The sequence below is a fragment of the Teleopsis dalmanni genome, chromosome 1 (assembly GCF_002237135.1).
Source record: "Teleopsis dalmanni isolate 2A chromosome 1, ASM223713v2, whole genome shotgun sequence".
Classification (NCBI taxonomy): Eukaryota; Metazoa; Arthropoda; class Insecta; order Diptera; family Diopsidae; genus Teleopsis; species Teleopsis dalmanni.
The window spans coordinates 168,146,830-168,153,251 of NC_051846.1; positions in this window are offsets into that span (position 1 = coordinate 168,146,830).

Below are 6,422 nucleotides of genomic sequence, written 5' to 3' on the forward strand. Positions count from 1 at the left end.
TAATATAGTATTAATGTAATTTGAATTAATACAAATATTATTAATTAGCTACATTTAAATAGAAAACGCTAAAACGTATCCTACAAAGAATTGGCAAAACATTTTCATGACATTTTTGTTATTATTATTTTATATTTATTTAATATAGTTCAATAATTTAATACTATGGTATGACTTTAATTGCTGAAATTTATAAATTAATGTTTCTCTAAATACCCTGAAATATCATGAACTAACAATTTTGTAAGTTTCAGCACTGCAAAAATAACTGACGCTGGTTAGGTAGCACTGTTTCAGTATCTTATATCAAAAATAATATTCATCGAAGGCACTAAGCGTTCACTTTAAGGCCTTTTATGAATCGTTTAACAACCGCTGAGCTTGTAAAAAGCGTAGAAACATAGTATGGACGTTGTGAATTCAGGAATTCAGGGAAGGAATTAAGTGATGAGATTTTTTTTTACGCTTATTGTACGTATCAATCAATTTCTAATTTGGGGTTGTGAAAGTTCTTAAGTAATTGTTAGAAGATATATTTGGTTACTATATTTACACAAACTCACGGATTGGTATAGCATTAGGCCTGTCTCTTTTTTTCAATGACGTAGGTGTGTTAAAAATCGTCAGTATTGATCACTATAGTCATTTTACTAATGATTTTGTGTATTAAATTGTAGATATAAATTCCCTACATTAAACATTCATACTTGAAACGATCAAATTTGCCTGCAGTGAACAAGCCTACAAGGTGTCAATTTGGTGATGTCAGTTTTTACTTACGATCATTTTTAAAAATGTACAGCCCTATAAAAATTTATAGTCAAATAAATAACTTTCAATCTAACTATAAATGTTGAATCTCATTGTATTGCAATATTAAATATAAATAATACATATTTTAATTAAAAATCTTCGAATTATTTCACACTAATTTGATGAGACAGTTCTCTTTGGTTGGTCGGTTGTACTGACTGATCAGCTGATATCTATTACCCTCCCCATAAATAATGTTATTCACTATATAATATTACATTTCTACCAAAAAATGTCTAAAGGTAAAACTAAAACCAATGTTTTAAATACATGCAACTTAACAGAACTTTTATTCTTGATGATAAGTAGTCCGATAAACTGTCAATAAAGTACTTTCCTTAGACATGTTAACGTAGTCAAACCTAGGCAATCTCAAGGAGTTATTGTTTCTATTCCTCTCCAGTTTTGACAAGTTTTATAGTAAGTCTTAAGCATAAAATGCAATTTCTCACAAATCATATGCAGGTTTTATTCTACTTTAATGTGTACCAGTGGTCAGGGAAACAACTATCACAAGATAACCAGTATCGATGCGTTCACTTTTAATGGGTCCCCAAGACCCAATTTTATTACGCGAATGCCGTGTCGACCGGAAAGTAACACATTGAGTTCGTTACTTTCACGTTACATTAATTAGATGAAGAAAGTGAAGCTTAGTATTCCTCCTAATGATGTCCAGGATAATGTAAAACTGCACCCCTGAAACAATACCCATAGAAGCACCAAGTGTAATCATATCGTTTGATTTTTATTCCTCGAAACCTTTTAAGTGTCGAATATCCATAGAAGTATCAAGTGGAGTCATATAATCAGATTTTTATTCTCCTGCAACGTTCAAATTATCGGTAACTTCGGTAAGAGTTATGTTAGTGAAGTGTTTTAAGTCGATGCCTCGATTTGAAAATATTAAGTTTTAGATAAAATAATTGTTTTGGGTACTATAACATTAATAGTTGTTTTTCTGTTTTCTTACAAATAATAGACACTTCTAATGAATTTTTATGGCTTTTTTAAATTAAATGGTAAGAAACTTGAGCTTATACATGTAGTGTCGTAATTAAATGGGAGGGGTGACCTTGGGGGGGGCTTGAAAAGCTCTATCTCTCTTCAAAATATCGGATTATTTTACACCACTCATATTAGATATCTTCAAATAAATATTTTAGTATGTAGTTAAAATTGGTTTTCCAAAGGACTCCAATAAATGAGTTGCAGTCTGTGGCATTGTATATATGTATACGTAAAAACATTATGATTTATTTATATGAATATCATATTATACCTATAGTATAGGTAAAATATTTTATACTATGTTTATATTATGTTAACTTTTATTACATTGTTCTAAATTATATTTAAAAAAAGTACTTATAAATTTTGATTTTATATAAAATCTGTTGTATTTACAAAAGCACATTTACTGGATATAATTTACCAAACAATAAACTTATTATATTATAAAGTAAACACAAAGAAAGGGTTTGTCTGTATTTTCCAATTTTAAACAAAAAAAGTCATATTAAAATCCTACGTGACTCTAATAACTCCTGAATTGAGACGCATGCTTGGTCGGGAACATATGCACCAGCAAACGCCGTAACTCAGGTAAACGCAAAAGTTGCTTTTAACATCAATTGAAATGCAGTATCTTTGCCGCAGTATCTATACAGTCGTTTTAGTAATTTGTTTTCTTATCTAAAAGTAATTTCACTCAAATGACATTGCGTTTTTCCAAACAGAACTTACAGAACTTACAGAACTCAAAGCAAAACATAAACAGCGCATGAAAGCACCTACGTTGCCATTGTGTGTGGAAATAAACGTTGCAGGACTAAATGTATACGAAGCAAGGAAGCACGCAACTCCATTTCTTCCTTTGCATCAAATGCATTTTGTATGTGGAAAATATTTAAAACAAATACCACAGTATATGCATTTGTATATGCAAATATATTTGAAAGATGCCCGCCCGTACGTGGGTTTATGGAAATGTGAAACTAAATCAAAGCAGGAATATATTTTCTTTGATGTTTTTCTTCTTCTTAGAATATTTCACAGTTTACTGATTTCTTATTCGAAAAGGAATTATAGAAAATGTTAGAAAAATGTGTTTATTTATATATCGCATAAAGGGTGATCAAATAAAAATGATACATATTGAACTAAAATTATGAAATGCTCCAATTAAGACTTGTTTGTTGATACAGATGTTTAAAACATCGTGACTTTAACTCCAATTGTCAGGTTACCACGTAAAATAACTGGTACTCATTATCCAAAAGAAAGATTATGAAGATTACAGGTGCGGTAGAAAGTGAGTTCTATTGACTCTGTCATGAGGAGAAGGAAACATCAGAACATATTCTATGCAATTACCTTGAAAGCGGGATCTTAGTTCTAAATGAAATACGTAAAATTAATCCCACAACAATTACGAGATTTATAAATAGTCTAGAATTGTTTTAGTAGGGCCTTTAGGCGCAAAAGAGATTTTTTAGCTCGGGATGCATTCATAGGTTATTATTTAATAATATTATTCGAAAGCAACTAATCAACTGTTAATGCTCATTTGCCGCTTGTTATCCGACTTAATCGCCATACTGACTGTCACATATTGGTAGATACGCCGATCGATTACAAACAAACTTTAACGAAATCTGACATAGACATGAATCAGAGAAAGAGAATAAAATTGTGACACATTTGCTCTGTTAGTTTTCGGTATTCGCCAGAAGCCACACAACCACTCTGGGGGACCTCTCTGAAATGCCTGTTGGATATTAATAATGTAACCACTTAAGAATTGCCTGGTTCTTTAAAAGGACAGAGTGATTCCGTGTTCAGATTTTAAAGAGATTTTAATGAGTTATAGCGCGTGTATACCTAAATATTTGAGGATTCTTTTTTATTTACTTAATGTGTTCACTTTTATATACCTATGTATATCCAGTTTCGTGTGAAGTTTTTGTGGAAGAGTTTATGTTTTTATCGATCCAAACAGATGTAGAAAGTTTTGAAAAAAGAAGAATTAGAGATTTTAACGCGTTATAGAAACATGAATATGTTTTTAGATTTATTGATTCTCATAGATTTCTATAAACTGTTCACCTTGTAGGAATGAGTTTTGGCAAAACTTTCTGAAAACTATTTTCAGTGCTAAATTAAGAATGACACGCTACAGAGGTCGATTAAAAACGGAATGCCGAAGACAAACTTTATGAGGTCACACAAACTTTAAATTTCCTTAGTTAAAAGATATTTTCACTGATTAAAGAAGACCAAGACGACATATTTATGAATTGTGGTCTCACAATGTGTGCTAGTAGAGCATAATGACACAGTCATTCTACAAGATGGGCTACCACGTGCATTCTACCCTTTGTTGGTTGGTTGGTTGCAGTGGCAGTGGCAGGCATAAGATAACTTCAAATGTACCTCAATTCGCGATTTTTCGCCGTTTTGCTACCACATTCCTCGCAAGAATTCTAGTATAGAAGAGTAGAGACTAAATCCATCTCACCGAATTTAGGTAATTTAATAGGTCTTTCATCTTCACCGTTGAGCAGTCTGATAAACTATCACAAAATTATTTTCCTAAGAACCAATATCTTCTGGACGCTAGAGCCGGGCATTCACATGATACCCTTACATTATAGACTTGCATATCTTTCCACACTGATTTTCCAAAAAATATTGAACTTGACTCTTAATATTGATGGGAGTCTAAAGACAAATGGTACTAATGTCATAGTGTTATGATATTAGTGGCTACTAATATTATAATAATAATCGTATAATTTTGATGTAATCACCCTGTATAGATGCTGCTGCAGATAACAAAATCTGAATGATGTTACATCTGTATAAAGTATATACAAATTTACAGATATTTGATATCATTGGCTTTGTAATTTTTAATATACCATAAAGTTTTTATATTTAATAACTTAAATAAACAAAATATGATAATAATTTGTTTGAATTGTACTTTTCTGTTTTGATCACTAAAATTAATTAAAAATACTTTTAAATTACTTCATTTCGTATCTTATCTTTTTATAAGCTTTCATAGGTACATTCAATTTTTATTGCATTCTTAGTTTTATTGTCAGAGTGGCTGGTAAGTGTTTTCAGTGCATTTAAAACAATGCACATAGTAGACTCCTTTTAATAACATTCCTTAGATAAAAGTAAAGATTAGAAATCAATTTCATCATGAGTTCTTCGAAGTATGCAGTTTATTTTAAATTATTTTTCATTATTTGCTATTTTGTCTATGCACTTCACTTGAAAGATTTTCTTTGCCATTTCTCTTTATAAATGGTTTGTTCCGATTGTTTTGCAGAAAAGTCCTTCGATTGCTCTGCACGTGTAGGTATGCGAGCCCATGTATCTGCACATATCCCTGTATCTTGTATCCATTATAGATATTTATTAGATGAATGCATAAATGAAATACGTGCCCCTTGGCTGTTTCGTATGTTTGTCTAGAATCATTTTATCGTATTTTGCTTCTCTAAATCAATCTCTAAATCAATCGTTTGTGCTTACACATGATTGCACATATTTTTCTTGAAAATCTGTACGAATTTTTCTATACAAAAATTTCATTTATATTTGAATATATTACTAAAGTTAAATTAGTTATATAAATAGTACTATATGCAGTTTCATAGTCAGATATATTTGCAAATATGTCAACGTCTGACTTCTAACTTCTGAATATTTGTTCAGCATGGGCTCGCCAACTACTGATTTTTGCTTTTCTTTAATTTTTCGATAAAATATTTCATTTTATTTTATAATTCTGAAATATGCAATATGTGTGCATAAGGTTGATATTTACCAATATTTATCATATATTTTCTATAATATTTTTTATCAGCAACATTCTCTTGATTTCGGAAAAAAAATATATATATTGCTTTTTAATTTATTTGTAACTCAGACACAAATAATTTGGCATTTGAAAATGCAATTGAGAGTTGTCCATTTTAAATAAAATAAATATAAATTCATCTGGTATTATTTTCATTGTAAGTAGAAGTTAAATCAAATAAATCAAGCATAAACTGAAGAAAATCTATGACCTTACTTAAATACTTTCCGTTGACTTGTGGTATCTGTCATAGAATAGAAATATGCAGGGTACAGGCACCATAGTTGATCTTTTGTGCTGCTAGGGTATCTATCATAATGTCTTAGTTTTTCAAAACATACCAATTCAGACGAAAACTGAATGCAACTTATTCTTGACATTCAGGAACATGAAGAAGTTATGGGTTGCTAAATCAGGACTGTACGGCGGATGACCCATCAATTCGATTTTTTTAAGTTTTTAAATAGTCGTTTGTTAGATGAAATGAGTGAGCACTCGCGTTGTCTTGATGGAGATGGAGAATGATCCGATGGCGCTTGTTTATTTTCCGTAGTTTCCTCAACAGTTCAACAGTTTCCTCAACTTGAACTAGTCGTAGTCAAATGAAACATGTGTTTATATAATAGTACTTATTGTGTTTCAAATAATAAAGAAAAAAAAAAAAACAGTTCCCGTAAACAAATGGTTGTACTCGTATACCATTCGGAGTTTACTGTTTTACGTTCCTGTT